The 26,114-nt window shown below is 40.9% G+C and overlaps 1 long non-coding RNA gene across 1 annotated transcript; it reads right to left on the reverse strand.

The window, feature by feature from the left end:
• Window positions 1–2,050: 2,050 nt before the first annotated feature.
• LOC309620810 lies at window positions 2,051–20,292 on the reverse strand. The gene is made up of 2 exons (XR_014239657.1): window positions 12,257–20,292; window positions 2,051–12,226 (listed from the first exon to the last, which is right to left on the reverse strand). It is a non-coding gene; the product is annotated as an uncharacterized lncRNA (long non-coding RNA).
• Between the last annotated feature and the right edge of the window lie 5,822 nt (window positions 20,293–26,114).

Consider the following 26,114-nt stretch of genomic DNA (forward strand, 5'->3'; position numbering starts at 1 on the left):
TATCTCCACATTTTTACAAACTCTTGGGCCATTGCCTAAGAGTTGCCCCCTGTGGGGTAAAAACTCTGGGAATCTCTTGCCTCATAGATACCCAAAATATAAATCAAGGTCACACATGTCTCGACATATACTAAGGCCACAACACAAGGCCTTACCAGGATACTTCTTATTTCCTTTGGAGTTGTAGATATAACTGATCATGACAAAGGTACTCATTTCACTTTTCAAAATACACAATGCTGGCTCTTGAAGAAGGCATTCAGCGGAACTTCCACCTCTCCAATAGGCCCCAGGAAGTTGGTTTAATTGAAAGGCAAACTGAGCTCCTCAGAGAACTCTTATTTAAGTTACAGAGCGGCAAATGGACCCCCCACTGGGTGTCACTATTGCCACAGGCATTGATTAGTCTAAATTCATGCCCCCTGGGGACAGGTACTCCCTGCACCAATGCCGCACAGGTCCCTCCAATGTGTTTATTGACCACAAAGGGGTCACCACTAAAGTTACTATTTTTTGATGATCACCTCACCATGTGGCCCTCTTTCTCCTGGTCAAGTTCCTCCTTTACTTCCTAGGGAGGCACTTCTACTCCCTAAAAGTCTCAATCATAACCAAGATTTAAAGTGATATCAAGACCTTCAAGAGGTCAGCTGCAATGTAAATCTTAAAATTAAGTGCTGCCTTGACAGCTGATAAAATCAGGAGGGCCTCAAATAGCCTAACTCCAAGTTCCTCTCCTCACTCTGCTCGTATGGATGATGAAGTCCCCCAGCCAAAAAATTCTCCTTATCATGGGAATCAGGCAAGTTCTTACTTAACCCCGAGTAGCATGTCAGCCCATGGAATTATTCAAACAGGCCAATCACATCCTTCTGTGGAAACCAAGGGTCACCTCATACTCTTGATACTATAAAGTCTGACTCCTTCAGACCCTGCTTGTTCACGCTGTTCCCAAGTGCAACCCCCTTGTGGCCCTGCATGGCATGTGGTGTCTTCCTCCCCTGGACTGTGAGTATATGTGACTAATAAACTGCTATCCATCTCACCTGTCCTAGCCATCCCCATAACCCTAGAATGGGGAATCCATCCTTCACCGATGGGGTGAAGAGGAGATGATCAAAACAAGGAATTATAGAGAAAAAAATACATTTATACTGTCTCATACTTACCTATGTAAATAAACTTAACAGTTTATTTTTTTCATGTGAATTCAAGTTGCTATCTAGTGTCCTTTCATTTAAGCCTGAAAATGTCACTTCAGTATTTCTTGTGGGGCAGATCTGCCAGCAATAAATCCTCTTAGTTTTTGTTTATCTGGGGATGTCTTAATTTCTCCTTCATTTCTGAAGAAAAGTTTTGCTGGATATAGAATTCTTAGGTTGACAGTCTTTTTCTTTCAGCACTTTTAACGTGTCATCTTACTGCATTCTGGCCTCCATTGCTTCTAATGAGAAATTAGCTATTAATCTATTGAGTAACTCTTGTATCTAATGAGTCACTTCTCTCTTGCTGCTTTCAAGATGATCTTTTTTTTAAATAAATTTATTTATTTTTGGCTGTGTTGGGTCTTCATTGCTGTGCGTGGGTTTCTTCTAGTTGCAGTGAGCGGGGGCTACTCTTTGTTGTGGTGCACGGGCTTCTCACTGTGGTGGCTTCTCTTGTTGCAGAGCATGGGCTCTAGGCACGCAGGCTTCAGTAGTTGTGGTGCACCAGCTTAATTGCTCTGCAGCATGTGGGATCTTCCCGGACTAGGGCTCGAACCCCATGTCCCCCGCACTGGTAGGAGGACTCTCAACCACTGCACCACCAGGGAAGCCCAGATGATCTCTTTTTTCTTTGTCTTTTAACAATTTGATTATGATGTGTCTAGGTGTGGATCTTTTTACATTTATCCTACTTGGATTCATTTAGTTCCTCAGATGTGTAGATTCATGTTTTCTTTTTTTAAATGAAATTCGGGAAGCTTTCTGACATTATTTCTTCAAATATACTGTTTTTCCCATTCTTTCTCTCCTTTCGTTCTGGGTCACCCATTGTATGCTTCACTGTGTCCAAGAGGTTTCAGAGGATCTGTTCATTTTTCTTTTCTTCTTTCTGCTCCTCAGATTAAAAAATAATCTCAATTGACCTATCTTCAAGTTCATTAATTCTTTCTTCTGCCTGCTAATTCTGTTGTCAAGTCCCTCTAGTGAATTTTTCATTTCAGTGATTGTACTTTTCAACTCCATAATTTCTATTCCATTTATGTGATAATTTCTATCTCTTTGTTGATAATTGCTATTTGATGAGACATCATTTTCATACTTTGCTTTAGTTTCAGTAGACTTGAGTTCCTTTATTTCAGCATATTTAAAAACATCTCATTTAAAGTTTTTGTCTGGTAATTCCAGTATCTGGACTTTCTCAGGAACAGTTCTTATTGACTTCTTTTCCCCCCTGTGTATGAGCCTATCTTTCTTGTTTCTTTGCATGTCTTATACTGTTTTGTTTTGCTTTTTTGAAAAATATAACGTGGCAACTCCTGAAATTAGATGCTGTCTTATGCCCAGGGTGTTTTATGTTTTGTTTTTTTTTTTCTGTTTGTCTTTGTTATTGTTGCTGTTTGGTTAATGACTTTTCTGAAGTAATTCTGTAAAGTTTGTATTCTTTGTCATGTGTGACCACTGAAGTTTTTGCTTGGTTAGCTTACTGATCAGCTAATGATTAGACAGAGATTTCCTTAAATGCCTGGAATCAATGTCTCCCAGTATTTATTGAGGGGCTCTGTGTTCACTTTGGGGCTTTCAACACTGGGCCAGATAATTTGAAACTCTGTCTTAGCTGCATTTCCTGATTATGTAGAACCTCAAAATCAGCCAGAGGTGAGAGCTTTGGGCCTCCTCAGGTTTTTCCTAAACATGCACATAGCCCAACACATGTGTGTGGTCTTCTAGATTCCCAGGAATTTGTCAGAGCTTGTCAAAACCCCTATGGATCTTTCATTTCCCTGCTTTTCTTTTTAAGCTTTTTGGTTAGCCTGTTGTGTCCCAACTATTATCCATTGCATCTAGAAGCAATGACGTTAAATAATTGGCACTTATTATTTTCAGCAAACACCCTCCAGGAAAAGGCTGTTCACACTGGGTGAACTCTGAGTCAGGTCAAATAAAGACAAGTCTTGTGAGTGGGGTCTTCCAGGGAAATATCAGACAGGTCAGATGATGACAAGTATATGGGTATAGTGCTTTGAAGGCGCTCTAACCTCATTTTGCCTCCCCCAGTGGCTGCCAGGCTCTTGGTTTTCTACATGATTGTGGGTTGTCAGTTTTAAAGGCTACTGCAGAGCTGGAGAGAAGGGGATGGGCATAGAGCAATGCCACTAAGCTTGCTGTTCTTATCACAACTTAGCTGCTTTTCTTCAGTAAATGCTCTCTGATTCCTGCAAGCATTTTGTTAATTCCCAGAGGTCTAAAAAAGTTGATTTTGACCATTATCACCAGTGTTCTCATTGCTTCTGTGGAAAAGGGTATTTTCTGTGGTCCTTACCACATCATTATTGCTGACATCATTCTAATTAATTCAATTTTGAACATTTTGAGTTTGAGATATCTGTAGGATACCTAGATAGAGATATCCAGTAGGAAGCTGAGTATATAAATCTGAAGACTGGGAGGGTCAGTCTGGTATAGAGATAAAAATGTGGAAATTGTCAGAATAGTTTAAAACACTGGAGTGGGTGAAATCATTCAGGAAGAATTTGTGTGATATAAAGAATAGAAGTTTTAGGAAAGAACTGTAAAGAACAGCAATATTTAAGGGTCATTTTGAGACCCAGAAGATTGAGAAGGCACAATAAGAGAGGTAAGAGAAACCAGAAAAACTTGGATTTACAAATGCATTTGTCCTTGGCCATGCCCTCTGTGGTTTGAAATCCAGTGTAGTTCCCATCTTGTTTTTTGCCAACATAGACTATCCTGTGTGTCCACCTAGCCTTGGACCAGCAGGATGCTTAGAACTGCTCCATCCTCCACTCAGAGACAGAGACCTCAGGTCATTTATCAGGTCTACCAGCCCTCAGTTTGTCTCCTTCACTGGTCTTTTTGACTGCTGCTCAAATTCTGTCTCCTCCGTGAAGCCCAATATGAATTAAAGAAGACGCAATATGTATCCTTGATGCTGACTCCCTGAAGTTTAAAAAAATTTTTTCACCACTATCTATATCTATGTCTATGTCTATATCTATATCTATACCAATTTGTTCTTTTTCAGAGTTGTTTTGGACATTTAGGTCCCCTTTGCATTTTCATATAAATTTTAGAATCACCTTATCACTTTCTGGAAAAAAAAAAGCTGCTGTGATTTTGATTGGGATTGTGCTGAATCTACAGATCAAGTTGGAAAGAAATGACATTTTAAGAATATTGAGTCTTCTAATCCAGTAATACTTTATATCTCACGATTTACTTAGGTTTTCTTTTATTTCTCTCAGTAATGTTTTACACTTCTAAGTGCACAGATCTTCCACATCTGTTGTCTGCTCATTATGTCAAAATCGTATATTTGATATTATTGTAAGTAGCATTGTTTTTAATTTCAAGTTTAGGATCTTCAAGGCTAGTATATAGAAATACCATTGATTTTTTAAAAAATAAATTTATTTATTTTATTTATTTATTTATTTTTGGCTGCATTGGGTCTTCTTTGCTGTGCGCGGGCTTTCTCTAGTTGCGGTGAGCAGGGGCTACTCTTTGTTGCAGTGTGCGGACTTCTCATTGTGGTGGCTTCTCTTGTTATGGAGCACAGGCTGTAGGTGCACGGCCTTCAGTAGTTGTGGCACACGGGCTCAGTGGTTGTGGCTCGAGGGCTCTGGAGCGCAGGCTCAGTAGTTGTGGCACACTGGCTTAATTGCTCCGCGGCATGTGGGATCTTCCCGGACCAGGGCTCGGACCCGTGTCCCCTGCATTGGCGGGTGGATTCTTAACCACTGCGCCACCAGGGAAGCCCAATACCATTGATATTTAAAAAAATTTTTTATTGGAGTATAGCTGATTTGCAATGTTGTGTCAGTTTCTGCTGTACAGCAAAGTGATTCAGTTATACATATACATATATCCACTCTTTTTTAGATTCTTTTCCCATACAGGTTATTACAGAGTATTAAGTAGAGTTCCCTGTGCTATACAGTAAGTCCTTATTAGTTATCTATTTTATATGTAGTAGTGTGTATATGTCAATCCCAATCTCCCAATTTATCCTTCCCCCCCTTTCCCCCTGGGTAACCATAAATTTGTTTTCTACATCTGTGACTCTGTTTCTGTTTTGTAAATAGGTTCATTTACACCATTTTTTAAGGTTCCACATATAATATCATATGATATTCCACATAATATCATATGATATTTGTCTTTCTCTGTCTGACTTCACTTAGTGTGATAATCTCTAGGTCCATCCATGTTGCTGCAAATGGGATCATTTTGTTCTTTTTTATAGCTGAGTAATATTCTATTGTATGTATGTACCACATCTTCTTTATCCATTCCTCTGTTGATGGACATTTAGGTTGCTTCCATGTCCTGGGTATTGTAAATAGTGGTGCAATGAGCATTGGGGTTCATGTATCTTTTTGAATTATGAATACCATTGATTTTCATATATTGACTTCATATTCTGCAACCTTGTTACTTATTAGTTCTAATAACATTTTTTGTAGATTCCTTAAGATTTTCTACACAGATCATCATGTTGCCTGTGAATAAAAAGCTGTACCTCTTCCTCCAACCTGTATGCCTTTTTTTCCCTTTTTCTTGCCTTATTACATGACTTAGAATCTTTGATACAATGTTGAATAGAAGTGGTGAGAGCAGACATACTTGCTTTGTTATCTTAGGAGGAAATAATTCATTTTTTCACAATTAATTATGATGTTAACTATAGGCCCTCCACAGTTGCTTTCATTAAGTTGAGGAAGTTCTCTTCTCTTCTTAGTTTCTGAGAGATTTTATCAGGAATGGATGATGGATTTTGTCAAAGCTTTTTTCTGCATTAGTCTGTTAATGTGGGGAATTAAAGTGATTGATTTTCAAATGTTAAACCAACTTTTGATTCTTGGGAGAAATAATAATTTAGTGATGGTATATTATCCTTTTTATATATTGCTGGACTCTGTTTGCTAAAATTTTATTTGAAGTTTTTGTGTCGATGTGTCTGAAGGGTCTAGGGTCCTGAAGATGGTCTGCACTTTGCTTTTTTATGTCTTTCTATGATTATGGTATCAGGGTAATGCTGGAATAGAGTTCTGGTGTTTTGTTTTGTTTTGTTGTTGTTTTTAACATCTTTATTGGAGTATAATTGGTTTACAATGTTGTGTTAGTTGCTGCTGTATAACAAAGTGAATCAGCTATACATATACATATATCCCCATATCTCCTCCCTCTTGCGTCTCCCTCCCACCCTCCCTATCCCACCCCTCTAGGTGGACACAAAGCACCAAGCTGATCTCCCTGTGCTATGCGGCTGCTTCTTCCCACTAGCTATCTATTTTACATTTGGTAGTGTATATATGTACATGCCACTCTCTCACTTCGTCCCAGCTTACCCTTCCCCCTCCCCGTGTCCTCAAGTCCATTCTCTACATCTGCATCTTTATTCCTGTCCTGCCCCTAGGTTCTTCAGAACCTTTTTTTTTTTACATTCCATATATATGTGTTAGCATACGGTATTTGTTTTTGTCTTTCTGACTTACTTCACTCTGTATGACATTCTCTAGGTCCATCCACCTCACTACAAATAACTCAATTTCATTTCTTTTTATGGCTGAGTAATATTCCATTGTATATATGTGCCACACCTTCTTTATCTATTCATCTGTCAGTGGGCATTTAGGTTGCTTCCATGACCTGGCTATTGTAAATAGTGCTGCAATGAACATTGGGGTGCATGTGTCTTTTTTTTTTTTTGAATTTTACTCTAGGTTCATTTTAGTTATTCTGCTTGGTATACATTGTGTTTTGTATATCTATGGATTCAGATATTTTCACCAGTTTTGGAAAATTTGCAGCCATCATCTCTTTAAATATTATCTCTCCTCAGCTCTTTCAATTTGCTCTTTCTGAAATTCCAATAAGATGTATATTGGACTTTCATACTATCTTCTATCTCTTTTAATTTCTTTCATATTTATCATCTCCTTGTTTCTCTGTGCTGCATTCTGATTTACATCAAAATTCTATTCCATTACTCAACCAGGCTACCAGAGATTAATAGATCTGAAAAGTAGCCAGAGGCACTTATCACACAAAAAAAGAAAATTTATGTTCACACAAAAACCAGTTCCTGGATGTTCATGGCAACTTTTGGGCAAAATATGGTATTGGTTAGATGTCTTTCAATGGCAGAATGGTGAAAGTGCTGTATGTACATACCATGGACTACTACTCAGCAATAAAGAGGAACAAACTATTGGTACCCACAACAACTTGGATGAATTTCCAGGGAATTATGTTGAGTGACAAAAGCCAATCCCCCAAAGTTACATACTGTATGATTACATTTATATAACATTCTTGAAATGACAGCATTATAAAAATGAGGAACAGATTGGTGTTTTCCAAAGATTAGAGACAGGAGAAGGGGGTAGGAGGGAGATGGGTGTAGTTATAAAGGGGCAAGATGAAGGATTCTTGTGGTGTTGGAACTGTTTATTGTCTTGACTGTGGTGGTGGATACACAAACCTGTACGGGTGATAAAATTGCATAGAACTTAATACACATTCACATAGACATATACACAAGAATGAATGTGAGTAAAACTGGGGAAATCTGAATAAGATCAGTGGATATTAATATCCTGGTTGTGATATCATACTATTGTTTTTGCAAAATGTTACCGTTGGAAAACTTGGCAAAGTATACAAGGTATATCTTTGTATTATTATTTACAACTGTATGTAAATCTAAAATTATATCAATACAATTTTTAATTTTAAAAAAGTAGCCAGAGAGAAAATACAGATCCCCCACAGAGGAAAGACAGACTGTCAGCAGACTTATCAATAGCAGCAATGAAAATCAGAAGATAGTGCAATGAGGGACTTCCCTGGTGGTACAGTAGTTAAGAATCCAAGTGCCAATGCAGGGGACACGGTTCGATCCCTGGTCTGAGAAGATCCCACATGCCACGGAGCAACTAAGCCTGTGCGCCACGACTACTGAGCCCATGCGCCACAACTACTGAAGCCCGCGCACCTAGAGCCTGAGCTCCGCAACAAGAGAAGCCACCGCAATGAGAAGCCCACGCACCAGAACAAAGAAGAGCCCCCACTCGCTGCAACTAGAGAAAGCCCGTGCACAGCAAAGAAGACCCAATGCCACCAAAAATAAATAAATAAATAAAGTAATAATAATAATAAAAAAAGAAGATAATGCAATGATATCCTCACAGGGCTGGCAAAAGTCTGTCAGTTCTGAATTAATACCCAGGAAAAATGATCTTTTGTGTGCGATGGTGAAATAAAGGCATTTTCAGATAAAAACTTAGAGAGTTTAGTAAAGGATGTACTTCAAGAAAAAAAATGATATCAAAAAGAAGGTCTAAATCACAAAAAGAAATAGTGAGAAAGAATTGGTGATCATGTGGGTAAATCCAAACAAACAAAGCAAAACAATAATGTATAATTGGTAATATTTTTAAAAATAATACAATGAAAATACTAAGCAATAATTGCATGAGAATAATTAGAGGTTTAGCAAGGTTGCTGGATGCAAAATCAATATACAAAAGTCATTTGCTTTACTCTACTCTTGCTAAATAATACAGCCATTTTAGGGGTTGGGAGTGGAGGGAGAACTAACCCAAGAAACTTTTGAACACAATATTTTGACTATATAACCTAGACTTAAAAGCAAAATAATTGTAAACAAGTAGTGTACACTAGGTAGTGGGTATGTTTTTTGCAGTGGTATGGGTTAAAACTTCTGGAGCTGCTTTATGTGTGTTGTCTCCTTCCTTCACTATCCATCCTAAATTCCTCTCACCCTCAGATACCACCTCTGCTAGTCCTGGTGGCTTACTTGGTGATGTCAGTAAAACCCTCATTACTGCGAAATCTGAGCCCCTGTCAACCATACACACCTCGGTTTGGGGTTGCTGCACTTGTCCATTCACAGTTAAAATGCAGCAAGGCAAAGGAGTACCAGGAGTCGTCCAAATGGATTATGTAAACTCCATTCATATTTCATCTTGTCCCCATTTTGTAACAGCAGCCCACTGGGACTTGGCATAAACTCTACAATGCATATTTTCTCACCCCTTATTCTGCCCACTCCATAGGGTCTGCTGGATCATATGGTTTGAGCAGCAGCGCTGCTTTTACTTACTGGATCTGTTGAAAAGAGCCCTTTCCTGCTCTGTGACTTATTCAAAGGCGGTAGATTTCCATGTCTCCAGGTATATGAGTGGATCGGTGTTCTTAGGTATGGAATGATTTGCTCTAAAACCCAAACAGTTCTTCCTGGTACTGTGCTTTTCTTCTTTGTAGTAGGGATTATAAGATGCCACAATTTGTCTTTTACTTTGGCAGGGATTTTCCTGCATGCTCCTAACCACTGGATCCTTAAAAAAACTTCATTAAATCTTTATAGGTTTTATCTCCTACAATCTGGAGCACATGTGTCTTACCAAGGCCTCCAGAGTACTAGCCACCTCTTGCTCGTCCTGCTCAATCAGCATGATGAGGTCATCGATGTAATGGATAAATGTGATGTTTTTGTGGCTGTTCAGAGAGGCCAGGTCTCTTTGAACTATATTATGACAGAAGGGAGAAGAAGTAACATATCCCTGGACAAAACTTTAAATGAATATTGTTATACATTCCACATAAATGTGAACTCTTTCTGATCCTCTCTCTTGTTTGGAATAGCAAAGAACATATTTGCCAAATCAGTGGCCATATATCATGTACCTAAAAGCCAAATTAATATGCTCTAGTAAAGATACCATGACCGGCATAGAAGCTGAGATTGGCTACTACTTGCTTAAACTTTCAGTCATCTCCAGTCATCTTTCAAGTTCTACTCATTTCTGCAGGGTCTATACTGGTGTATGTGTGAAATGGGGAACACCATCCCTTCATCCTTGAGATCCTTAAGGTAGCACCAATCTCTGCCATATCCCATCCTGGGGCAGGGGATGGAATACTGATTTTTATTTATTATCATGACTGTCAGCTGCAGCTTTAGAAACTTCAACCTGGCCTTTCCACTACTGTAGCTCTTACACCACAGGACAAAGACCCAATGTGAAAGTTACTCCAGCTGTCGAGTATGCCAATCCCAGGGAAGACGCAGTGACCAGGGAAATGAGCATCTGGTACATGTAAAGACCTAGTGGACCTTCTGTAAGGTGTCTTTTTGCCAGGACTCTATTTATTATCCGGTCTCCCTATAATCCACTCTCTAAAGGGAGTCATGATGACACTTTGGGTCTCTGGGTATCAATGTCCAGTATTCCTCTAAATGTCTCCCCTTTCCCCAATGTACAGTCACCCAAATAAATGGCAATAGGTCTCTTTGGGAAAGAACTGGGGTTAGTATTATGATCTGTAATTGCCATAGTGATTTAGGGTCCTTCCTCCTGGGGACCTGGCCACCTTTTCAGCCAGTGGGTTCTAGGTCTGAAAACAGAGTCAGGTGCAGGAACTTGGCAAGGGATCATGGTTTTCTCAGACTCCTGCTCATTCATTGCAGATATATATATGTGAATGAGTACTCAGCTTCCTAGTAATGCTACTGCCTGTCTCACTAGCACTTTCCTCATGGCCTTGCTGAACAGTGTGTTCCCTGAGCCCTTGCATGGAACATAGTCTCCAGTGGGTCTTTTGGTCTCACATAATATATACACTGCAGCATGCCTACTTCCTTGCGCCTTTTAATCCCTTCCTCCACTGTCTCCCGTAGCAACTCAGGCATTTTTACCGCACTCAGTGTGGGTCACCACGTTCCCCAGGCTCCTAGGAGTCACCCTAGCAGCAAATGTGCATCATTCTCCTAGGGTCCTGGCTGGAGTATTGCCTCAATCCGTTCAGGCTGCTATAACAAAATACTACAGACTGGGTATCTTATAAACAATAGAAATTTATTGCTCACAGTTCTGGAGGCTGGGAAGTCCAAGATTAAGGCGCCAACATGGTCGTGTCCTGGTGAGGGCCCTCCTCCTAGCTCACAGCCAGCACCTTCCCACTGTGTACTCACTTTGCAGAAGGGGCTAGGGAGCTCTGTGAGGTCTAATCCCATTCATGAGGGCTGCACCCTCATGACCCAAGTACCTCCCGAAGGCTCCACCTACTAATACCATCACCATTGGGGGTTAAGATGTCAACATATGAATTTGAGGGGAACACAAACATTCAGACTACAGCATTCCACCCCAGCCCTCCAAAATTAATGTCCTTCTTGCATGCAAATACATCCATTCCATCCCAACAGCTCCAAAAGACAACTCGTTTCAGCATCAACTTAAGTCTAAAGTCCAAAGTCTCATTTAAATAACATCTAATTGTTTCCCAAAGGCGCATGATGGAGGGAAAATCTGGTATACAACCGTTTCTCCAAATGTAAACTCTTTTGTTATTGGAGAATCTCTAAGAGATCCCTCAGATCCTTGGTTTCTCTCTCTTTTAAATGTCAGGATTTGGTTATACCTAGGCTACCCAATACAGAAGCTACATGTGGTTATTGAGGACTGGAAATGAAGCTATCCCGAATCGAGATGCTCTGTGAGTGTGAAACAGACCAGATTTTGAAGACTTAGTACGAAAAAAAAAAAAAGGAATGTAAACTATCTCATAAATATTTTGATATTGATTACATGTTACAATGATAATACCACATAGGCTAAATAAAATACATTATTCAAATTAAAATAAATAAATAAAATAAATAGCATCAAAAACCAGATATGGATGAGACTCAAGGTATGATTCATTCTGAGGCAAATTCCCTTTCAGCTGTGAACCTGTGGAATCAAACAAGTTATGTGCTTCCAAAATGCAATGGTGGGACCAGCACAGGGCAGACATTCCCATTCCAAAAGGGAGAAATAGGAGAGAAGAAAGGGGTGGCAGGTTCCAAGCAAGTCGAAACTCCAAGGCAAACAATATTAAATCTAAGGCTTGAGAATAATCTTCTTTAACGTAACGCTTTGCCCTCTGGGGCAGAGGTCCTGCTTTCTGGACACATTGGGGCAGGCGTCCTGCCTTCAGGACACACTGGGGCACTCGACTCTCATGGCTTTGCTGAACCATGTGGCAGCTCTCTCGGGCTGAAATCACATGCTAGTGGCTCTATCAGTCTGGGTCTTGGGGGTGACCCTACCCCCCATGACTCCACTGAGCAGGGGTCTAGCACCCACACCTCTGAGTGGGAGTCATCTGGCTTGTTGAAACCCTGGAGATGGTCCCCCCTTTTGAAGCCAAGGAGGCAGCCCTGATAATCTCTGAATTGCCTTTGGGTCCTTCTTCTTAAGAGTCTTGAAGAATATTGTACTTTTGTAGGTGAATAGCTCTATGGTCCCGTCCTGCAAAACCTAAGAAGTCTAATAACAACTTTCCTTTCATTCTTTCTTGTCTCCTTCTTCAGTTCAAATTGGCTGTTTTCCTGCTGAGGTGGCTGATTAAGTCCATGGCTGACAACCCTACTAATCCCTTTATCAAAGCATCCCTTGGTCACGCTTATTAGTGTTCTCATCTGAATATGCTTTCTCATTTTTTGCCATATGGATAGGCTGAGAATTTTCCAAACTTTTAATTTCTGTTTCTCTTTTGATTAACAATTTTAAGCCATTTCTCTCTTCTCTCATTTTACTATGAGAATTCAAGAGAAGCCAAGCTGCTCCTTCAACACTTGGCTTAGAAATAGCTTCAGCCAAATATCCAATTTTATCATTCACAAATTCTGTCTTCCACAAAACTCTAGGACATGAACACACTTCAGTGAAGCTCTCTGCCACTTTATAACAAGAATGGCCTTTCCCCCACTTTCCAGTAAGATGTTCCTCATTTCCATCAAGACTTCATCAGAATGACCTTTAGTGTCCATGCCATGACATACTGTGACCAGGCTGTTTATGACCACTTAGGTATTCTCTAAGAAGACTGAAGCTCTCTCTACACTCTTACCTTCTTCTGCGCCCTTACGCAAATCGCCTTTAATGGTCCATTCATGGCAATGTCGACTTTTTCTAGCACGCACCTCCAAACTCTTCCAGCCTCTACCCATGACCCAGTTCCAAAGCCGCTTTCACATTTTTAGGTATTTGTTACAGCAGTATCCCACCCCAAATACCAAAATCTGTATTAATAAGGGCTCTCCAGAGAAATATAATCAATAGGATATATATAGATATATATAAGAGGAAATTTATAGGGATTGACTTACATGGTTATGGAGGCCAGAAGTCCCATGATCTGCTGTCTATAAGCCGGAGACCAGGTAAGTTGGTGCTATAATTTCTTCTGAGTCCAAAGGCCTGAGAACCAGGAGCTCCAATGTCTGAGGGCAGGAAAAATGGACATTCTAGCTCAAGAAGAGAAAAAGGAAATTCGCCCTTCCTTCGCCTTTTAAAATGATGCTTGTCCACATTGGTGAGGGTGGATCTCTTTGTCAGTCTACTGAATTAAATGTTAATCTCTTCCAAAAACACTCGCACGGACACATGCAGAAATCATATTTTATCAGCTATCTGAGCATCCCTTAGCCCAGTCAAGTTGACACATAAAATGAACTATTACAACGATTAGACCTTGTAACCCAAGAGAGTACCCCCAGATCAATAAACTCTCCCTTATCCAGTCTTATGACATGGCCCCCTTGATTGAGCACCCTCAAAATCAAGTCCCATGAATACCCTTCTGACTGCTGCTGACACATTCTAGCTAATTTGTGTGGATCCCTTGGGCTATAGGCCCTGTCCTCTCCTATCAGGCCCATGTTGTTCTTAGATGGGTTATGCAGCTATGCCTGCCCAACAGGAGAAGAGGTGGGGGCAGATCCTGAGGGGGGGTCTCCTGTTGCCTTGAGGGAAAGAGGCCTCTGCAGTGTCTTCCCACATGGGGGTGGGCTGGAGTGCTATTTCTTAAAAAAAAGAATGGGGGACTTCCTTCGTGGTGCAGTGGTTAAGAATCTGCCTGCCAATGCAGGGGACATGGGTTTGAGCCTTGGTCCAGGAAGAGCCCACATGCCGCGGAGCAACTAAGCCCATGCGCCACAACTACTGAGCCCGTGTGCCACAACTACTGAAGCCCGTGCACCTAGATCCAGTGCCCCGCAGCAAGAGAAGCCACCACAATGAGAAGCCTGTGCACCTCAAAGAAGAGTAGCCCCTGCTCGCCGCAACTAGAGAAAGCCCGCACACAGCAACGAAGACCCAACGCAGCCAAAAATAAATAAATAAATAAATAAAAATAAATTTTAAAAAAACAATGTGGATAAAATTTGTATTAAAGAAAAGAAGAAGGAATGGGCCATCTGTGCAGGTTCTGAGGGTGCAGAGGGGCCTGGGGTAGTGGTGTCAGATAATTGACAGGATGCCCAGTTAAATTAGAATTTCAGATAAATAAATAAAATTTTAGTATAAGTATGTCCTATGCAATATTTTAATTTTTGTTATATTTTTATTTGCTAAATCTGGCAATGCTAGCTTGGGGAGCTGCTATGATCTGAATGATTGTGTCCCCCCTAAATTCGTATGTTGAAATCCTAATGCCCAATGTGATGGTATTAGAAGGTGGGGCCTTTGGGAGGTGATTAGGTCATGAGGGTGGAGCCCTCATGAATGCGATTAGTGCTCTTATAAAAGAGACCCCAAAGAGCTCGCTAGCCCCTCCCACCATGTGAGGACACAGAGAGAAGTCTGAGACCTGGGAAGAGGGCCCTCACCCAACCATGCTGGCACCCCGATCTCAGACTTCCAGCCTCCAGAACTGTGAATAATAAATTTCTGTTGTTTATAAGTCACCCAATCTGTGGTATTTTGTTATAGTAGCCCAAACGAACTAAGGGAGACGTCAAAATGTTCAGGGTCACTCATCAACATGTGTCCCAAGTTTTCCCAACCAAGACTCTGATTTTAACAAAGTAGCCTTGCCTCCACCAAACAGTCATCTTCGAAGCTGGATTCGAAGTTTTAAACCTGGATTAAAGAACCTGGATTCTTTAAAATCCTGAGTTTGGTCTTGAGATTTTTTTTCTGTTCTTCCACTGCAGAAGATAAGAGCTTTGGTGTAAGCTACCAAACAGACACTCTGGATTTCACAGTATTTGTTTGTTAACAGCCCTCACCTTTGCATTAGCCTTCTGTAGGTATCAATGCAACTAAATGACAGCTGGAAAATCTCATTGTCTTTGTATGATTCCCTCTCCTCCCCTCTCACCCCCCACCCCGCACCAACCCATTTCCCAAAAGCCTGAATCATTGCACTGGCAAGGCATTCCCTTCCACAGAACATTTCCCCAAGACACTGCTTGTGAAAGTTTTAGCAAGTGCGCCACCATCTGGTGCCTGGGACAATCCATACCCACATACCACTGGGGACGGGGTCTACGTTGACAGCCTGGTAGTGAGTAATCCCATCTCCCAAATTCCATTTTACTGCCTGGTTTCTTGGATCACTCCTGGTAGCAGATGTGTTAGTTTAGGTCCTCTGGTAAGGAGACAATGAACTGGAGTACAAAGTACAAGAGGTTTATTGGAGGGTAATGTTTGAAAGGAAGGGAAAGCAGGATTGGGCGTGGAGAACCTCAGATTGTGAAAGTTTTGGCATCCTGGATGAAGAGTTCATTAGAGGAATCCCTCAATGGGCAGAAAGGATCAGGCCTTAGTACGCCTCCCATGCTCACTCATTGGCTAGGGGCTGCGTGGGAAGAGCTTGGCTTCTGCTTAAATGCTTTAGCGATCTCAAAGGTGCTGCACCTTGAGGCTGACAGCTAACTGCACTCCTTGCAGCTGGATGGCAAATTCTTTTTGAAAGAATAGCCAAGAGACACAGATGCTTCTTTTCAAAAATGGTGCTGGGACAATTGGGTACCAATATGGAAAAAAGGAAAGAGATTGGACCCTTACTTCAATTAATACCCCAAGATCAGTACAAGTAGATTATACATCTAAATCTGAAGGGCAAAATTATGCTTTTACAATGTAAATGATTATGTTCGCAGCTTTGGAAGTTTAAGAACTTCTTAAACAGTACACAAAACTATTAACCATAAAAGAAAAAATTGATACTTTAATTATATTAAAATTAAACAGTTCATTAAAAGATACCATGAAGAAAATTAAAATTGATCCATACAGTAGCAGAAGATACTTGTAACATATATGTAGCAAATAAAGTTCTAGGACTTGGGAAATATACAGAACTGCTGGAAAATGATAAGAAAATTTTTTAAATGGGCAAAAAGTCATAAACACTTACTTCACAAAAGTAGAAATCCAAATGGCCAATAAACATATGAAAATGTCCTTAACTTTATCAGAGAAATGCAAATTAAAACCATTATGAGATACCACCACACATCTACCAGAATGGTGGCTGGTTTTTTTGTTTTTTTTTTTAATCCTTACAATACCAACTGTTGGCAAGGATATGGAACAACAGAAACTCTGACACACTGCTAGTGGCAATGTAATTTGATTTAACCGTTTTGAAAAAGTTTGGCATTATCTAGCAGATTTGAAACTAATGCATTTTCTGTGACCCAGCAATTCCACTCCTATGTATACACCCAACAGAAATTTGTGTATATGTTCATCAAAAGACATGTGCAAGAATGTTCTTAGCAGCACTGTCTTAATAGCCCTTACACTTGAATAAGCCAAAATTCAAGCAGTTGAATTTTGACCAGCAGTTGAAAGGGTAAAACATTGTGATATTTCCAAACAATGGAAAACTATTCAGCAGTGAGAATTAATGAGCTACAGCTACATGCAACAACATGAATGTACCTTACAAACATGACATTGATGGAAACAAGCCAAGAACAAATATTACTTACTGTATGACTCCATGTATATAAAGCAGAAAAACAGGAAAAACTAATCTACATTGTTTAGGAACTCATACATAGAGGTGGTAGAACTATAAAGAATACCAAGGACATGATTAACAAAAGTCAGGATATTGGTTATTTCTTGGAAGAGGAAAAATGGGAGTGATCAGGAAGGGACACACTGGAGGACTTCTATTTTTTTTCCAATTTTTTATTATGGAAAATTTCACAGATACAGAAAAAGTTGAAAGAATAATACAAGTAACATTCATGTACCCTCCAGTTAGATATAACAGTTGCTAACATTTTGGCATTTTGCTTTATATTTCTCCATGTATACTTACATATATATATTTTTTTCTTACATATATTTTTTAGCAGCTGTATTGAAATGTAATTCATATCTCATACAATTCACCCATTTTAAATGTACAACTCAATGGTTTCTAGTATAATCATGAATATATGCAACCATCAGCATATTCAATTTTAGAACATTTTCATCACCTCAGATGTAAACTTCATACTTTTAGCTATCAATTCCCTATCCTCCCATCCTCCCAACAAGCACTAATATACTTTCTGTCTCTATAGATTTGCCTATTATGGACATTTCATATAAATGGAATCATATGTGGTTTCTTGTGATTGGCTTCTTTCATTTAGTATCTTAAAGGTTCATACATGTTGTAGCATGTGTCAGTAATTGTAGTAGTCTGCTTGGTCTGCTATAACAGAATACTACAACCTGGGAGGTTTAAACAACAAACTTATTTTCTCATAGTTCTGGAGACTGGAAGTCCAAGATCAAGGTGCCACCAGGGTTGGTTTCTGGTGAGACCTCTCCTTGGGTTACAGATGGCCACATTCTCACTGTGTCCTCACATGGCCTTTCTTCTGTGTGCCTGCAAAGAGAAAGATCTCTGGTATCTCTTCCTCTTCTTACAAGGATGCCATTCCTATGGGATTAAGGCCCCACCCTTAGCACCTCATTTAACCTTAATTATCTCCTTAAAGGTTCTATGTCCAAATTCAGTCACATTGGGGGTTAGGGCTTCAACATATAATTTTGCGGGGGTGGGGTGGGGCATAATTCAGTCTATAATAGCACTTCTCTCTTATTTATGACCAAATAATATTCCATTGTATAGATATGTCACATCTTTTTTATCCATTCACCAGCTGATGGGCATTTGGGTCGTTTCTACCTTTTACCTATTATGAATAATGCTGCTATATTATAAACAGTTGTGTATAAGTTTTTGTGTGGACATGTGTGTTCATTTCTCTTGGGTATGTACCTAGGAGTTGAATTGCTGGGTCATGTGGTAACTCTATGTTTAACCATTAGAATAACTGCCAGACTGTTTTCTGAAGTGGCTGCATCATTTTACATTCCCACCAGCAGTATATGAGGGTTATAATTTTATCAAGTCTTTGACAACACTTGTTATTATCTGACCTTTTATTATAGCCATCTTAGTGGGTGTGAATGGCATCTCGTTGTGCTTTTAATTTGCATTTCTCTGATCAATCATGATGTCAAGCATCCTTTTAATGTGCTTATGGGCTATTTGCATTTCTTCTTTGCAGAAATGTTTATTCAAATCCTTTGCCCAATTTTTAATTGGGTTATTTCTCTTGGTATTATCAAGTTGTAAGAGTTCTTTATGAATTCCTTGTTTCGTATTTCCTTGCATTTCCTGTTTTTGTCTTGTTTTGTATTTACTTACAGTTTATGGAGCTTCCTGGATGTGTAGACAAATGTTTTTCAAAAAATCTGTGAAGTTTTTAGCCATTATTTCTTCAAATAATTTTTCTGCTCCTTCCTCTCTTCGGCTTCTAGGAGGTTAGTATTCGGTGGAATGGAGGGCAGTAGCCTCAAGTTTTCTAGGCTTGCTTCTCCCAGCACAGAACCACCACCTTACAAGCCAGAACAAGCGTAATGGGGCCCCAGTATTGTCAGCGGTGCCGTGCCCAGGGTAGAGCCTCCATCCCACAAGTGGTGGCTGGGTAAAAGAAGGAAGCCTGCACCTCTTGGCCATAGTCACTGGATCTTAGCCTCAGTGACAGGTAGCTAAGGGCAAGATGAGAAAAGCTCACATCCTGCGCCTTCTAAGAAGATAGCCTTCCAACTGGGAGCTAGGGAAAGGTGGAGCCCTGTGCTCTTGCTTGCACCAATCCGGAGAGGAGTTTCCTTCTTGCAGAGCTAGAAAAGGGGGAGGAAGGGAATGGGTCTTGGTTCCAATACCACATACTCCCCATGTTCTAATCAAATTTTAGTAGACTTTTTCTTGAGTAGATGTTTCTTCATTTTCTGTATGTCCTTAGGATAATTTCCAGAGATTTTTTAATGGTTGTACGTATTTTTTCATAATTTTCACCAGTTTCACTGGAGAGCTGGTCCACAGAGCTCCTCACATTGTCCTGCCAGAAGTGGAACTTCCATATATATCCATATATATTTTTTGCTGAGCCATATCAAAATAAGTTGCAGACATCAGGAAACATCCCTAAATACTTCAGCATGCATCTCCCCCAAATAAGGACATTTTCCTATATAACCATAATACTATTATCATTCTTGAGTAAATTAACATAATTTTATACATCATCTAATAAACAGTCCATATTCAAATTTCTCCAAGAATGTCTTTTATGGGCCTTCTTTTGGGTGGTGTGTGGTGGGGAACCAATAACCAAACAAGGTTCACATATTGCATTTTGTTGCTTTGTCTCTCTAGATTTCTTTAACTTAAAACAAACCTTCCACTTTTTCTTTTCATCTTATTTATATTTTGAAGAGTCCAAACTAGTTGTCTTTTAGAAGTCCACACGGGAGGATGGTTACTTCTTGAGTGCTGTCAATCTTCTATTTCTTGACCTGGGTAGTGGTTTCCCTATGGCATTAGCTTTTAAAATTTTTTCATTAGGCTACACGATAATATTTTATGCATCACATTTGTATGTAATCAGTACTAAAAAGAAATGAGCTATCAAGCCATGAAAAGACATGGAGGAACTTAAACGTATATACTTTAGTGAGCGAAGCCAATCTGAAAAGGCTACCTACTGCATGATTCCAATTATACAGCATTCTGGAAAAGGTAAAACTAAGGAGACAGTGAAAAGGTCAGTGGTTGCTAAGGGTTAGTGGAGAGGGAGGGCTGAATAGATGGAGGACAGAGGATTTTTAAGGCAGTAAAACCATTCTGTATGATACTGTAATGGTGGATACATGCCATTATACACTTGTCAAAATGCATAGTATGTACAACATTGTAAACTAAGGACTTTGGGTGATTCTGATGTGTCAGTGTAGGTTCATCGATTGTAACAAATGTACCCCTCTGGTGGCGGATGCTGATAGTGGGGGAGGTTGTGTGTGGGGGAGGGTAGGGGGTATATGGGAACTCTCTGTACTTTGTTCAATTTTGCTATCAACCTAAAACTGCTCTAAAAAACAAAGTCTAGGGGCTTCCCTGGTGGCACAGTGGTTGAGAATCTGCCTGCTAATGCAGGGGACACGGGTTCGAGCCCTGGTCTGGGAAGATCCCACGTGCCGCGGAGCGACTAGGCCCGTGAGCCACAACTACTGAGCCTGCGCGTCTGGAGCCTGTGCTCCGCAACAAGAGAGGCCGCGGTAGTGAGAGGCCCGCGCACCGCGATGAAGAGTGGCCCCCACTTGCCGCAACTAGAGGAAGCCCTCGCACAGAAACGAAGACCCAACGCAGCCAAAAAATAAATAAATAAAATAAAAAAAAAACAAAGTCTATTTTAAAATCTGTATGTATATTATATTCCACAGTTTTTTTTAAAGGAGGAAATGTCTGGAGAGAAGTGATTACAGTTATAGTGCTCTAAGTTGCTCACATTTTTTAAGAGGTATGTCAATATATTAACTTTAGACTTAATTAAGTATAGTGGGCTATCAAAGTCAAAATTCTATGCTTTCCCCATTACACCGTCTTCCTCTCTAGAACCAAGTAAGGAATTATTGACTTTCCAAAGTCTCCTAGGTTCAATCATGATAAGTGAACAGCCAGATTTAGTGCCTGGGCTAATTTTTGCAGTTGTCATAGCTTCTTCCCGTCTTGTGAGGGTCTCCTTACAAGCATTTCAAAGTTCCCTCCAATCTCATTCTCTCCAAAGAGTTGGCTTCTCCCCTTGACCTCCAAATTACAATAGCTGTGAGGTAACAATCTTCTCTCTCGTGCCCTCCCCTGAAGTTAATCACGCCTTGCCCCCTGCCCTGGGGAGGAACAGTGACATAAGTCTTGGCATACCGCTTGGAAAGGTCCCTGACTCATGATCAAGGGGATTAGACTAAGAAAGAGACCGAGCTAATGATTAAAGAGAGTTAGGGATAATGTTTCCTTGTTTCTATTCCTAGCAGTACTGTACTAGCACGGGATTGGTTCAAGTTAGCACCTGACTTTCTATCTGTGAAACTAGGGAGACGGATCTGTTTGGGCTAACAAAATATACTTGTGAAAAAAATGTTTTTGTTGATACCATAAGAGTGACTGACCAGAGAAGTCTGGGAATTTTTATAAATAAAATGACCACAAATATGCTTGTAAACACCATGCCGTTCCACATCATCATTCCTTTTTTTAGTTAGGTTTTTGTTTTTGTTTTTGTTTTTTTTGAGAACAGATTTTTGTCACTGAACAGATGCAGGCTTTGCTGGGAAGGGAAAGAGTAGAAGTGGGTTACAAGGGAAGTGTAAGGTACAGGTCTTGCCTTCAAGGTTCTTACAATCCTATTGGAGAAAAAAAATATTCAGCTAGGAGAAGGAAGAGAAAATATCTCGCTGGTTTGGAGTGCATGATCATTTCTTTATATGCCAGAGGTGAGGCTGACCTTTGAAGAAGGGGAGGAAGGTTTGTGTAGCTAATTAATTGTGAAAAATGAGGGCACTGTGTAGGTTCCTTAAAAGTGAAGGCCAACAGATTTGCTTTCAAAAACACCTTTGGGGAATTCCCTGGTGGTCCAGTGGTTAGGACTCAGAGCTTTCAACCCGGGCCCAGGTTGGATCCCTGGTCAGGGAACTAAGATCCCACACACCACGCAGTGCGGCCAAAACAAACAAACAAAGAAACAAAAACCACCTTTGGCAGCTGTATTTTCTCTTAAAGAATGTCTGTTAATGTCAGCTGGGATCTGTTCTTTCAAGTCCTCAGCAGATTACAGAAGCCTTATTTCTCTGACCCTACTTTCTATCACCAGTGCTGCTGCCTGTCTTGGAAAGTAATAGGACTCCACTCCTTGGACAGTGTTCTACATCCTAGCTGGTCCACAAGTTTAGATTGACCTTTCACCTAGTTAGGGCCCAGGAGTGAAGCTGACTCCATCAAGGAAAAGTGGTAAGAGATATGCTCCTACGTGGACAGTGTTTCTCAGTGAGGCAGTGCGGATCAAATGAGGGAAATGGGGATAATGCTCTCTTCCATATGTCATGCTTTCTTGGTGACCAATAATTTCTGACTTATCTGTTTAATGTCAATCTCCCCAATGAAAGGGCATGCTCCATGAGGCTGTTGACCATGTCTTTTTCATTCTTTGTTGTATCACCAGCACCCAGCACAGTACCTGACACAGTCAGTGTCCTATCAATATCTTTTAAATAAATAATTAATTAATTAGTTAAGCGGGACTTAAATCCTGACGGGATGTAGATGGAAACTAGCAAATGAGTGAGAAAAGGTGGTGAGAAATAAACTGAAGTCTTCGTTGGGAAGCCATGAAGTGACTGCAGGAACAAAACAGGAAGTGTGGAATAGTAGGGCCTTCTAGTAACAGTGGTGAGAAAATGAGGGTGAGAGGAATGAAATTAACACTTGTTGAGCATCTTCTAGGTGTCTAGTGCTTTAACATGTATGAATTCATTTAATCTTCACAGCTCCATGAGATAGGCCATATTATAATACATGTTTTACAGGTGAAAAAGAAGAGGTTCAAAGAGGTTCAATCACTTGCTAATGATCATTATTGTGAGACAATTTCCCATGGATCTCTCATGTTTTTGCACATCTTGTGGACAGAGACACTGACTGACATGGTTCTGGACTATGTTTTCAAGGATATCTGTATAGTGAACAGCTTTGGAAGACACAGTGTCTCCCTGTGGAGCAATGGAAAGGCAAACTTACTGCCCATCATGAAAGATTCAGACTCATTAAGCTCAGTGTTGCTCTCCTGTAACACAACCCACTGCATGTGCAGGTGTCACCTGGCCCTTTCTGAGTAGCTCCTATGAGACTTGGGGGCAAGGGGAACTGACACAAGAAAAAGCTTATACTCTGGCTACTACTATTGCTGACCCAGGAGTCTCATGTCTTCTGCCAGCATCCATGAAAAAAATGTGGCAGGCTAACTTGTTAGCTTGCAAGTAAGATAAAATCTCAGAACCATCACAAGTCTTGATGGTTACACAGGTGAAGTGTCAGAAATGGGAACTGTACCCGTATCTGTTTGGCTCCAGAACCCACACTCTCTTCCCAGGATGCTGTTGCTTCCTGAGCCGTACACAGGAGTAGTTGCTGCATCATATGATGTCATTCCTCCCTGCCCTTCTCCGATACCTATGTGTCACTAGACCTGACTTTACTTTTCAGGTTGGATGATTTGGGTGTTCCATTAAGCAGAGAAGAGGTTTAAAGTGTCTGATTATAATTGTCTTTCCCTCTGTCTCCTAGGTTAATGGAAGTCTTTAATCTATCATCCTATCTGCTTAATCGCGCTATTTGCCCAGGGTTATGGTTCTTGTAATAGTCAGGCTTTTGTCAGGCATATTCATCCTGATGAACAAAAGTTCCCAGAGGACACAACAACTGGAGCACCTTAGATACTTCATAAATAACCGGCTAGTTTTAGCTCTTTGGGGGTTATTTGCCAAGCTCTACATCAAAAAGCACTGGGCCTTCTATATCCTTGTTGGGCCACCTAGGTAGTAGTTCAGGGGGTATACAATGGTGGGATCCCAAGATCACATTTTCCACATATTTCTAACCCCCAAATTAATTGTATAAAGTGGTTTCAGTAGACATTTCTAATCTCAGGAGTCCCAAATACCCCTTTTGTTCATATAGGTCTTTTGCTCTTATTATCTACAAACTCTTTTTAGCTTCAACAATGTTGGGATGTCAGGCAATCATTCTCTCTGTTCACTAAAGCTGGAGCTACAGCTGCCGCTATAGCGTTGGGGAGAGGGGAAACAGGAGGCTGTGGAGGAGTGAGGCCATTCCCCCTTATCATGTCCCCAGAGGACTGCTCTACCAGAAGGCCTGATGATTTGTCTAGCATTTGCACCAGAGTGATTGCATGCTATCCTCACAACAGCCCTTTGAGGAAACAGGTCCAAAGAGTTTAACTGCCTAACTAGTCCAACATTATACTGTACGTTCATAGCAGATCTAGGGCTAGAATTCCTCTCTATACCTTGTCTATTTAGTGAGTTCAGAGGCTAGTGTCCTAGTTTTCAGGCGGTAGAGGAGTAGGGTGAGGAATCTTCCTTTTGACAGCTTCTGGTCATCCTGCCATAAGACAGAATCTCCGGAGGCAAAGGGCAGGACAACGTCAATGCCTAGCCACATCATGCTTCCTTCCACAAAGGCAGGGGGGAAGGGTGGTGTAAGGACTGATGTACTGCGAAGAGCTGAGGACTGGGAGTCCTAAAGTATGACTGGACCATGAATTTTTCTTTCACCACCCTGCATCCAAAATCTACAATGTGCTGGTGCCTTTGGGTCTGAGAGTCCAGCCAGATAACCAGTTCTCCTGGTCGAATGGCCCACTGGCAGTTTCGAGCAGTAGAATTAACCTCCCCACAGCCTTCGGCTCTCCCCTTCCTGACCCCCTCTAGCAGCTGTTGCTCTTGTCTGAACAGAGGATGATTGTTTCACTTCTTGACTTCTAGGCATGGATTTACCAAGCAGGGCGCCGCTTGGGTTGGAGCCAGAGTTGATGGGAAGCAAACAGTTCAGAAAAGGGCTACATAACTTGGAGTTTCCACCATGGTGAACCAAGCAAGGAGGACTGGGGATAGGAAAGGGAGGCATTTGGGATGCAGGCATGTATGAAATAAGGAGGGTCTCGAGAAAGTAGGCTCGGGGTTTCTTTTCTTGAGCTGTATGTCTGTTTGAAGAGGCAAGAGACAAGGAAACAACTAGCTTATTTCTGTCCTGCCAGCTCCTCAGGTGAGCAGCAACATGCCCCAGAGACACTTTCTTTTTCAGTGTGGGCATTAGCAGTTCTCTAAGAACTGGGAACCTCATAGAAGGCACATTAATTTAATCCTTTTATCATAGATAACAGAGGTCTATTTAGGATACCTCAAGAAAAGAAAGATTATGATGATGATACACATAGCCTGGAAGACTCCTAGATTCCAAAGCAGCCCTAGTCCTCAGCATCACGTTCCCTTCCTCTTGTATAATGGCCCTGCTTCCCTCTGTAAGTCTGCTCTATTCTCCTCTTGCCAGGGACTAGAAAATTCTCTCCGTAGTCTATATGAACAGTTCCACAGGTTGCTGGTCTGATTGCCTTAGCTTGATACCATCAATCCTGTTGGACAGAACTCTTTGTGCCTGGCTACCTTATCTGTCACCAAATCTTGCGGCCCATTCCTGGTACAGTCAAGGTCACCCCTATGCCACAACTAGCTGGATTTGCTTTCCTGACCAGGAGGCAGTGAGCAGAGTATTGGACACGGCAGACACCGTGACTAACAGGTCTAGTACAGAGGACTTCCCCTGAAGGTTTACATCAGCCTTGGTGACAATTCACCTGTGAGAGATTCATAGGTGAACACGAGAGAGACAGGGCCAGTTCTGTGTGTATGTGGAATAGGCAGCTGCCCATGCCAGTGTTTCCCAAATCATGGTCCTCAAACCCCTGCAGGAGAGTCATCTTCGTGCTTTAAACCTTCAGATTTCTGGGCCCAACTTCAGGCTTACAGAATCAGAATTCTGGAGTCGGGATCAGAGAATCTGCATAGGTAACAAGCTCCCCACATGACTCTGTGTCCACTAAAGTTGAGGATCTCTGTTCTATATTCTTCAAGCTTCATTTGAGTTGTTGCCTCTTTCTTC

The sequence above is a fragment of the Balaenoptera borealis genome, assembly GCF_965194805.1.
Source record: "Balaenoptera borealis genome assembly, chromosome: X".
In the NCBI taxonomy this organism is placed as follows: domain Eukaryota; kingdom Metazoa; phylum Chordata; class Mammalia; order Artiodactyla; family Balaenopteridae; genus Balaenoptera; species Balaenoptera borealis.